Here is an 11,943-nt window from a genome sequence, read left to right as displayed (position 1 = left end):
TCTTGCCACAAGGCTGTGGTCCTTTGAAATACTAGTGGTGAATCTGGAACCTTCTGAAAACAACACATACACTTTAATTATTGACCTGTGATATTGTAGGAGATGACCAGGCTGAGCCCAAGGGAGGGGGTCAAATGTGCCGTTAGTCATGAGTCGCTTTGCACCCACAAGAGATCTAAGTCCAGCCCACCTTGAATTCCTTATGTACCACCGAATTGCTTTGACCATTACTAGTTCAGATTCTTGTAGGGAGCTTAAGCTTGCAAGAAATCTTGTTAGCCATTTTAAGTACCTGGATCTCCTGATTTCCTTGGCGCTTGACATATATTTTCCCTAATTCTGCCTAAAGATTTAGCACAAATTGGCCTGGAAGAAAAATCTTTTGGATGATCTCTTGAGTGATTTAATAGTTGGCTGTTATGATATCTACTTAAATTGTGTCTATATGTCCAGATTATTTTCCCCAGAGAACAGAGAACATATTGTCTCCTGGCATTTCAGGACTTCATCCACAAGGTATGTTGGGGTTGTTAGGCGGACATGGAAGCCACTGAATGAATGTAGGATGATCAGATCTGGGCTGCTAAAATGATTACTAGATGGCGGCAAATGATGGATATGGAAAATTATCCAGTGGTTGATGGGATTTTTCCAAGCCATATCTGGTATTGCTGAGCCCAGAACCCAGAATATATCCCCCTACTATATTTATAAATTTTGCAACATGAGTTTGTTCTTCATGCTTACAACTCTCTATCTTGATTTTAAAGGAAAAACTATTCTAATGATAACAAGAGATAATATTCACACATATATTCTGCAAATAGAAAGGAACTCGAGGAAAAAGGGTGAGTTAAGGTTTTTGGGGGAGGGTTTTTTAGATAGTTAGGGAAATACAGGTAAAAATTGATTATTTATGTGATTTACTTGCAGCCGCAATCGAAGCAGACTCTAATTACTACCTACCTATTTTCCATTGAGGACCTATATACTGCATGAGTCAAAAAGAGAGCCATGAAAATATTTACAGACCCCTCGGATCCTGGACATAAATTGTTTCAACTCCTACCCTCAAAATGATGCTATAGAGCACTGCACACCAAGACAACTAGACACAAGAACAGGTTTTTCCCAAACGCCATCACTCTGCTAAACAAATAATTCCCTCACCACTGTCATACTATTCACTAAGGCTGCATTACTATTACTATTAGTCTTCTCATCGTTCCTATCACCCATCTCCTCCCACTTATGACTGCATGACTGTAACTTTGTTGCTTGTATCCTTATGATTTATATTGATATTGAGTGTTTCCTGGTTGCTTATTTGTACCCTATGACTATCATTAAGTTTTGTACCTTATGATTCTTGATAAATGCATCTTGTCTTTTTATGTACACTGAGAGCATATGTACCAAAGACAAATTCCTTGTGTGTCCAATCACACTTGGCCAATAAAGAATTCTATTCTATTCTGTTCTGTTCTGTTCTATTCTGTTCTGTTCTATTCTATTCTAATCATCTATGATGTATCCTTTAGAGCTGGGATCTCCAACCTTGGCAACTTTAAGACTTGTGGACTTCAATTCCAGAGTTCCTCAGCCAGCTGGCTGAGGAACTCTGGGAGTTGAAGTCCACAAGTCTTAAAGTTGCCAAGGTTGGAGACCCCTACTTTAGAGATTGCTGAATGCCAAAAGAAGAAATAAGGTGGAAAACCTATGTCAGAGAAATATCTAGTCATCATCCTCACAAATATTGATGGATAGTAACTTGTATAGCAAGATTATACACTTTCCTAGAGGGCAATTTTGTTGACTGATATCATTAAATTGGTATGTTGATGCAGAATCATTTCCCAAAGAAGCTTGTCTGATACTAATTTTAGCACTAGCTAGAGACTTTTTTTTAAAAAGGCATCAAGGCATTTAAATCACCACTGATTCATGCATATAGAATTTGATTCTGAGTCCATAAGCTGTGCTTTATTTTCACAACGGAGCCTTTGTCAAGTAACCTTTTTGATACTAAATGTTAATGGTTTTGATTTTTAAAGTTATGACTGTATCTTGACTTTGAATGTTGTATTTCATTTCTGGTATTGTAAGCTGTCCAAGAAATGTGTTGATGGATGGCATATAATACATTAGGAAAAATGGCACAGCTGTGACAGCTAAATGATATATATATATTTAGATATATTGAGATATTGAAATGTTGAAGACCAACCTCAAAGAATAGCCTGATCCCTCTAAGTCAAGTTGTAAATCTAGGGACATCTAGTTGGCCAATGTGAGAAACAGAATGCTTTATTAGGTTCAATACAACTATATTTAGCATAAACCCAATGACAAAGAAAATGTCTGAGTAAATTGAGTATGGATGTATATATGTTTGTGTGATGGGTCATTAAAGATGCTTCTCAAGCAAACAAAACTAATAGAATAAATTATATGTACATTTAATTAACACCCCTAAAACTATGTGATAAAATATAATAATACCCTCCTCTACAGGCCCTTATTCTGCATCTCTTTCTACTGTATTAACAGAGTTGGAAGGGACCTTGCAGGTCATCTAGTCCAGCCCCTACATCTGCCTCTACCTAGGATCAAACTCACAACCTCCTGATTGTGAGGTGAGAGCTCCACCTCTAGGCCACAGAAACAGGTGCTATTACCTACTAATAATGGATGGGGGTGGGTGGGATTGTTCCCTTGGCTCCTGCTACCCCAGGAGTTATAATGATGCAGCTCAGTTCTTTCCTTGCATTCTTGCAGCACCATGCCATCTGTAGTACAGCTATTCAGAAAGGAATCATACAACTACGTTGCTTAATAGTGATTGAGTTTAAACAAGGCAAGTCTGGTGTAATCTTGTGAATTAATTTTCCCTGTGGTTAAGGTGGCTTAAGAATGAAGCAAAGAGATGTCATGGAGATGGAGGTGCCATTGTGATGCTTCATGCTATTTCTACACACTGCTAGAGTATGTCATGATCATTGCTGTCAGTGACCCAAACCTTCTTCAGAGGTTTTAAATTTCGGATGCTAGGAAACATGTGGTATGCATGATGCTTCCCCTCCCCTCCCCTCAAAAAAACAGTGTGAGATATTACTTGTAAAGTTTAGATAACTTAGATAGTTGGCCAACTGGATGAAAATTATAGAAACTAAATACCACCTATGGAAAGCACTAAATTAAACTAGGGACGATTGAGTTAAATCCTCTATCACAGGGGTCCCCAAACCCTGATCCGTGGACCAGCACTGGTCCATGGCATGCCAGAAACTGGACTGAGCAAACAAGCAAAGCTCCATTTGCGGGATGCAGGCAGCATGCGGAATCATGCCCCATCCGGTCCACAGCAAAAAACCTCTCTCTATGGAACCGGTCCCTGGTGCCCAAAAGGTTAGGGGCTGCTGCTGTATGATATTTTATATTATGTTCTTTTTCAAAACTATTTTCTTGTGAAGCAGGGGCGTCAAACTCACGACCCGGATAGCAAAAGCAATAGACTTATATACCGCCTCATAGTGCTTTTACAGCCCTCCCTAAGCAGTTTACCGAGTCAGCATAATGCCCCCAACAATCTGAGTCCTCATTTTTCCCATCTCAGAAGGATGGAAGGCTGAGTCAACCTTGGGCCTGGTGACATTCGAACTGCTGAACTGCAGCTAGCAGTCAGCTGAAGTAGCCTGCAGTACTAAACTCTAACCACTGTGCCGCCCCTCGGATACCTCACATGCTGGCCATGTTCATTCCCGGTTTAGCAAAGGGAGGGGGAGTCGTGATATGTCACGTGACAATACCATGACAATGCGAGTTTGGCACCCCTGTTGTAAAGTATACCAAACAAAGATTGGATCTTAGAACAAAGGAAGTTTTGATTAGCAAAGCCATTCATTGTTACCACTGATGTGACAATGAATGAAATGAAGACTTTGGTGATATGGTTTCTGCACCAAGCAACATTGTCCAAATCTCTCCCATTACACAAAATGTTAATCTGGACATTTAATCTGGATGTGTGGATTTTACTTTCCCAAATCCTTAGCACTAACTATTCTGGCTAGGAAATCCTGGGAATCAAAGTCCATACTTCTGGAAGGCTGACCTAGGGCTACAGCAAGGAAGCCATAGTGCTGCCAGGTAACACGCCTTAGAAAGAAAAGCAAATGGGTCACCCAGGAGATGGATAGATGAGAGGACCTGGGTTGCATAGCCACACTTGGATTCCATTTCTAGGTCACACAAGAATGACAGAATGTTGAGAGCTGCCTTTTACATAGAGATAACTACTTCTAGAAGTTAATAAGAGTTGTGACAATAATTCTACTTTTATGTTTTACAGGGATGAAGGCAGTGAACGTATCACTCATGTTCCCATTCCGGTTTGTTGCTATTTTTTAAATTCCATATTATCTTCAATAAAATTCCCAGATTAAATACAGAGCAGTCCTTCAAAATAGTCCAGACATGAAGCACAAACTATGAGTACTAACAATACCTTTATTGTAAGGTACAGCAATGATCTTGCAAGTCTCCTTTAATTTTCATGTTTTGGAAAACTAGACACTCCCATTTGAAATGCTTCCACTGTCCCTTTTCTTGCCCTGTGGGCTGATATAGTTCCTGCATAATCTGCAGTTCTTCCTTCTGCCTTCCAAGGCCATTCCACATACCATTACAGTAGCTGTATTTCTTTTTAGGAATGTGAGAATAGAAGTTTAGTAGAAACTTCATGATGCCGGCTTACTCAGTATTACAGTGGTTCTCATTTAATGACCCTTCTATCACTGAATGTGTGGTACTTATGACCAGATCTCTATCTATCTATCTATCTATCTATCTATCTATCTATCTATCTATCTATCTATCTATCTATCTATCTATCATCTATCTATCTATCTATCATCTATCTATCTATCTATCTATCTATCTATCTATCTATCTATCTATCTATCTATCTATCTATCTATCTATCTATCTATATATATATATATATATATATATATATATATATATATATATATATATATATATATATATATATATATATATATATATATATATATATATATATATATATATATATATATATATATTTGTATTTGTGCTGATAAATAAATAAAGGGAGACTAGTATAGATCCATTTCAAGCTATTTAGCTCTCATCAGCTAGCCATACCCTTACTGGGATTTGAACCTGGGCTGTATTACATATTAGGCAGGAGTCTTAGCTACTAAGCCACAGGCTCTTCTTAACATTAAACATTAAAAATAAAAATATGGTTTTCTGCCTGGATGGTTTTCTGTAATGAGCTGAAGGACAGAAAGAGGGAGTAGTGAGCTTCCTCCCATATTTGGACATACCAGGGGTTGTAACACACATACATACATACATACATACATACATACATACATACATACATACATAGATACATACATACATACATATGCTGGAAAAGGGAGGAAGTTTTTTCTTTTTTTCTTACTGCGTTCTTGTGTTCTGTGATGCGTGCATTTATTCTCCTGTTTGTTTGGTATTTCGTAGACTTCCCAAAGACAAGATCCAGCTAGAAAACCAAGGAGTCTACGAAATACCATGCAAAATCTGCCTGGCAACATATATAGGACAAACAAACAGGAGAATAAATGCACGCATCACAGAACACAAGAACGCAGTAAGAAAAAAAGAAAAAACTTCCTCCCTTTTCCAGCACCTTAAAGCTACAGGACATGAAATCAACTTTGAAGGAGCCAGGTTAATCTCCAAAACAGAACACCTCAACAAGAGAATAATTATGGAATCCATCGAAATAGAGAACCACCCCCACAACATGAATAAACGTGATGATACCTCCCGCCTACCAAACATCTGGAAACCAGCCCTAGCCAACAAACGAACACCACTCACCACCCAAGCCATTACAATACAAAACAACAATGCACACACAGCCAGCACCAATCAGCACCAATCTACCAATCATGATACAACCACACAACCAATCATTCCACTTACTGAACTTTCCTCCTTTCTTTCTTTCTTTCCTTTCTTTTTTGTGAACTGCCCACCTCCTTCATTCTATTTATGGGTCTCACAGTGTTCCCAGGTCACATGACCTTCCCTTTCAACTTCCCACAAGCAATGTCATTGGGAGAGCCATCAGGAAGTCTGAAGTCATGGTCACATGTGGTCCTTGCTTAATGATGGCAACCATGACTTCTGTAACTGCTATCACTAAGTGGTGTAGGTTATACTTATGACCACATTGTTTAATGCCAGAATTTCTGGTTCCAATTAGCATTGTTAAATGAAGACTATCTGTCCTCCTGACATCTGTGTGTGAATGAAATGGATTGGACAATTCCAATAGATTGAATTTTATTTTAGTCTTTGGAGAAACATGCCTCTGTGATATGATGCATGTTATTTAAGCAAATTGTCCATGGTCCACAGTTCCTGATACAATTTGCTTGAGTGCATCTTACTTTTCCAAACATGAAAAATTCCAGAGGCAAATAGTAACCTAGGTTTGGTTTCTTTGGTAATTTTACCACGTATTTACAATGATATATAAGAACAAGGAGTGAACAAATGCAAGTGTATATACAAAGAGCAAAATACAAGGACTAGTATATGAATTTGTATACTTTGATAGACTGCTTACTAAAGTTGGGAAGTGGATAGATACATTTCCAGCTATTCAAATATTGATAAAGACTGGGTAATACCTAGTCTGTCCTAGGAATGAGTGTTTTTTTTAAAGGAAAATGTCTCTTTCTAAAACTATATAGGCAGGGAATGGGTTATATTATCCACCAAATTAGAACATAGAATAACAGAACTGGGACTTTGGAGGTCTTCTTGTCAAACCTCCTGCTCGAGTAGCAGACCCTATACCATTTCAGACAAATGGCTGTCCAATCTGCTCTTAAAAGCCTCGAGTGATGCTGTTCCACTGGTTGACTGTTCTTACCATTAGGAAATCTCTCCTTACTATTATATTGTGACTTTCCCTTCTTCTCTCTTCCCTTTCCTGTACAATGAGCACTCCAGCATTGCATGGTCATTAGAAAGACATACTGTACTCCAAGCATGAAGCCAACCCTTATGCATAGTAAAACTCCAGTGAATTAGAGAGATTATTAGTAACATTTTCTTTGGATATGTATATGCTCTTCATGCAGCAGCAGAAGTTTTCTCCCAGTGTATTTCTTCAGACTCAGAGCCTTGCAGTGCCTCCATAACACCTTTCCTTATTGTCAGCCACCTGAGCTATTTCTTGGGGTGCATCCATCTGCTATTAATACCATAATTTTCTGTATCATTCTTTTGCTTACAGACAACAAGCCATTTCCATAGAGAGTTTGATAAACATGTTATGTCCTTATTATCTTGAGAAGAGTATCTTTATTGCATTAATGATTTTTAGCTCATCCTAGTCACTATTAGAAATGCTTGTGGAAATTACTCATTTCTGGACTAAAACTTGCTCTTCTCCACTTTTCCTTTTTGGCATGTCCTTTTAGCAACATAAACTTATAATTCATTTTCTAGGCTTCCAGCAAGATTCTACAACCTCCTACAACAGTTCCTAGTAAGAAAATACAGCAACTGTTGAAGAAAAGGGCTAAACATGACATTATTACTGCTGACTTGATTGCTAAGACACAAGAGGTCAAAATGAGGATGGAAAAGGTGGCCGAGGGCAGAGAGGAACTTAAAAAAAAAGATGAGAATGCAAGTATTTTTCAACTGTGAGAAAGGTCTATCATCTCTTTTACACAAAATGTAAAACATAAAAGTGTTAACTGGGCATGTAAGTGAGTATTCCCCTTCTTATCCAACTATGTGGAGGAGACTCAAAACACCTGCTTCTGCTTTTAAGCTGGGATATAAAATTGAAACTACTTTAATGGGTGTCCTACATTGGAAATTTTTGTGGATGCTAATTTCCTTGGCTTTTTGTACAGTAACATATTTTTCCTTCTGTGCTTTCTCTTGACTAGAGTCTTCTTATCTCCTCTTTTCTTTCTGATGTTTTTCTGATGACTATTGATGTTAGGCATTACTTCCTGTTTTCCCATAATTTTAAAAAATATTTTTATATTTTATATTCTGTGAGATTGATATTCCTATGGAAAATCTTCTAAAAAGAGTGAAAGAAAAACGACCGTAATAGAACATATTCTGCAGAATCCTGTCCCCCCTCCCATGCTACCAGATAATTTGGTGAGAGAGATTGAGTGACCAAAGATCAACTTGGATCAACTTAGAAGGTTAGGCCTTCAAGAAGAACCTCAACCACCAAAGTCAAGCGGCTGACTCACAAATAGCTGCTGCTGGTCAGAACGGGGAAGCTATTCAGGAAATACATGGAGACTATGAGACAGTGAGGAGATCACCAATGCCTTCTCACCTTTGCAAGGTCTCTTCCCCCTCCTTTGGGGAGAGAAGAGGAACAAAACCAAGAGCATTGCTTGTCTTGGGCATGTTGGCTTCAGGGACATGCCATACTTCTTTTAAGCCCAAAGTCACTCGACTTTCTTGGTCCACTAGCACCATGGCAAGGCTCCTCTTGAGAGTATCTCACAGCATGGTTTACAACAGGTTGGTTTCTCCAGATGGAAGGCTGGTGCATATAGTCATTGGAAGGTCAGAAGGCAGCATTCTCACCAAGTCTCCAGAGAATAATACTTGGCTATTTCCTTGGTCTTTCTGCATATCACAAAGGTTTGAATTAGGTGATTTATATCAGTGGTTCCCAACTTTTGTTTGGCCATGCCTCACCTAAGCATCTTTAAAATCCTGATGCCCCCGCCTCCTGTGACATATAATTCTTACTTTACTCAAAAAGTGAACTCTACTCACAGGGAGGAAGCCTAAAAGGCCATTCACTTGGTTTAAACAAGGTTCAAATTGTCCCCATTAAAAAGCAAATTGCCCCCCTGTAGGGCCTGGGCCCCACGTTGGGAACCACTTATCTATATGGTCCATTCTAATTCTATACATCTATGCTTCTTTGAAATCACTGTCAGCTTCCCTGCCTTTGACTATGAAGTTGAAGCATGTTTTTAATATTTGACAGCATCCTCAAAAACCAGGAGAGCTGTTACACAATTTAAGGATGTAAGATGATTTTTTTCCTAACTTTTAGGAGATACACTAAGAGGAATGTGATTAATAGTCTTGTGTCAAACAAAACAAAAATATACTCCAGCTGACAGATCTATACTGTGTAAGCCAGATGTCCAATCTCTTTTCTAGCCCAAACCGAAGTGCCTGTAGTGGGTCCTGCCGAGTTACCAAATGGAGAGTGGTGTGCCACAATAGATGGAATAGATCAGTAGGAGCTGGGCATGTCTCTGTTCCATCTGTCATCACTGGCACTATCACTGAAGCAACATAAAGTGTTTATATGCCAACATTTATGAAGAGGGATGATATTATTTTGCCACTTCTTATCCTAGCCTCTGTTTTAACAGAGAATAAATCTGCCACTTTTTACACATGCAGCCTCTCACATATTTGTAAATGAGTCGCAGATCTACCCTCAGTCTACCCCCCCACCACCACCCACTTCAACAGAATTTGAAAAGGAATAATATAAAGGTCAGGACTTTGTCTAACTGCCTGTCTGTTTGCCAGCACAACAACCTCCCAAGAACTGAACAAAGCAGAGCCAGATTTGATGTAGAGGAAGCAGATCTTCTGAGTAGTAAAATTAATGCAAAATTCAGTAAACATTTTCTCTCCTTTCTTAATCAGAACAGAACTCGGGCTTATGGATTCCAAATTTATCTCCAAGAATGTGATCTGAAAAAGGAACGTGTGCTTGCAAAATACAAGATTGAACAAAAAGCCAATGCACTAAAGAGGGAAGAAATACATACATTGAAAAGAGAGCTTCAAAAACTGAAAGTAAGGTATGTGGCAGATTGAAGAGACAACATGAATTTGAGCCTGAGGTTATATAGTCAATTTGTATGGTTGGAGTTCCAAATCTGATGGTAGTTTTCCATAGCAAGATAAAATTATATTGGGATCACTAGACACATGGCATGGGTAATTATCTTTACAAATTAAAACATAAAATACAATGTAAAAATATTTCAATTCTGTTAAAAATGAAGCAAGCCTAAAATATTTCGCCTGAGTAGTTCTGCATTTGGAATGAATAGATTCAAGGGTTTCAAGCTTGACCTTCTAGGGCAGGGGTGGGGAACTATAGCTCCTTTATGACTTGTGGACTTTAACTCCCAGAATTCCTGAGACAATATGGCTCAAGAATTCTGGGCATTGAAGTCCACAAACCACAAAAGAGCCATAGTTCCCGACCTCTGCTCTAGAGGCTTCATGGCAGTGGTGGGATTCAAATTTTTTTACTACTGGTTCTGTGGACGTGGCATGGTGGCCATAGCATGGCTTGGTAGATGTGGCTTAGTGGGCGTGGCAGGGGAAGGATATTGTAAAATCTCCATTCCCTCCCCACTCCAGGGGGAGGATACTGCAAAATCCCCATTTCTTCCCGATCATCTGGGAGACAGAGAATAGATGGGGGCGGGGCCAGTCAGAGATGGTATTTACTGGTTCTCTGAACTATTCAAAATTTCCACTACTGGTTCTCCAGAACTGGTCAGAATCTGCTGAATACCACCTCTGCTTCAGGGTGATGAAGTCTATTATCTACTTCTACTTCTTTCTATACTGTACGTCTGTTTTCTCACAATGACTTGCAGTGCAGTTTGTACCATCAAGCCAAAGCAGTAACAGCTATAGGCAGACAATATTAGGGTGTCCTAGAAGTGGGACTGAGATATTGGAGAACCAGACAGAACTGTTTGTGCTGTAGCATATGCTGGTATCTTCTCATGTCCTTTCACGAGTACTGAATAAAGATTTGTCAGGCAGCTCCATAAAACGGGAAGAAACTCTTGTGATGAATGTTGCCGGGAAGACTGAGGTTGCATTGCAATATTTCTAGGCAGTTTCTCCAAATGAGTCCCGTAATTGAATAATTTATCCATAATGGATAAAGATACGATATGCTAGCAGATATTAGCATATATATAATACGCTAGCATATACACCTACTCTCTGAGCATTGAGAATATTAAGAAGCAGAGCCTGCACTTTTTTTCATTTAGAATGAGATCACTAAAAGCAACTGTGGGTTTCACATTTTGTTACCACTGGTTCGTGGGTGCACACGCCCCTTCCATGCATGCACTCAGCCTTCCGTACATGTGCTTTGCTTGCACATGCGGCTTCCACACATGCTCCTGGCCTCAAAAACGTGCCTAAATAGGCCGGCATAGAGCTGGGGCAGATGAGCAAGCCCACCCATGATTTCCGCTGCAGGTTCGGCCAAACCAGTCCAAACCAGTTGAATACCATCTCTGACTAAAATCTATCTGGCAAGCCATCTGGCATTCAATTTTAAAAGATACTGGCTTGCTCTAGAAATAAAAAATGTAGGTGAACACTGGAGGAGAAATTTAAATTATCTAGCTCTGGCAAAAATCCCAACTCCTCCACATTATTTTCATTTGCCTTGGTTACGCTATTTCAGATATCACATTTAGAAATATTTCCTGATCATATAGAAGGCTATTTAGTTCCTATGAAATTTCCAGTATGCAACAAAAATACTTGCCCAAATTGGCCAGGAACTTTTAATGAAATCTTGTTCAAAGCCTGACCCTTAGAAGCACAGTGATCAAGGATTCTATTTAATTCTCCAATGCATACAGCACTACTTTACATTATAATATTTTTTTCTATAATAAGAAATGTAGATTAGTACCTTTGGACTAGAGGCTTATATTTAACTGATGAATGTGGAAGTGTATTCAGCGTAGAGAAACATCTGCTTTTCATATAGAAGATTTAATTTTGGATATTTCTAGTTAATAGATCTCAGGGAAGGGGCTATGTTGC

The 11,943-nt window shown here is 38.9% G+C and overlaps 1 long non-coding RNA gene across 1 annotated transcript; it reads left to right on the top strand.

Annotated features, from left to right (window-relative positions):
• Positions 1-2,971: 2,971 nt before the first annotated feature.
• On the top strand, positions 2,972-7,678 carry LOC309385238. Its single transcript, XR_014174191.1, has 3 exons — positions 2,972-3,061; positions 4,352-4,391; positions 7,561-7,678. It is a non-coding gene; the product is annotated as an uncharacterized lncRNA (long non-coding RNA).
• Positions 7,679-11,943: the final 4,265 nt, after the last annotated feature.

The sequence above is a fragment of the Natrix helvetica genome (assembly GCF_964273705.1).
Source record: "Natrix helvetica genome assembly, chromosome: 1".
NCBI lineage: Eukaryota > Metazoa > Chordata > Lepidosauria > Squamata > Natricidae > Natrix > Natrix helvetica.
The sequence above is the reverse complement of the archived record's forward strand: the minus strand, read 5'-3'. Positions and strand labels throughout refer to the sequence as shown.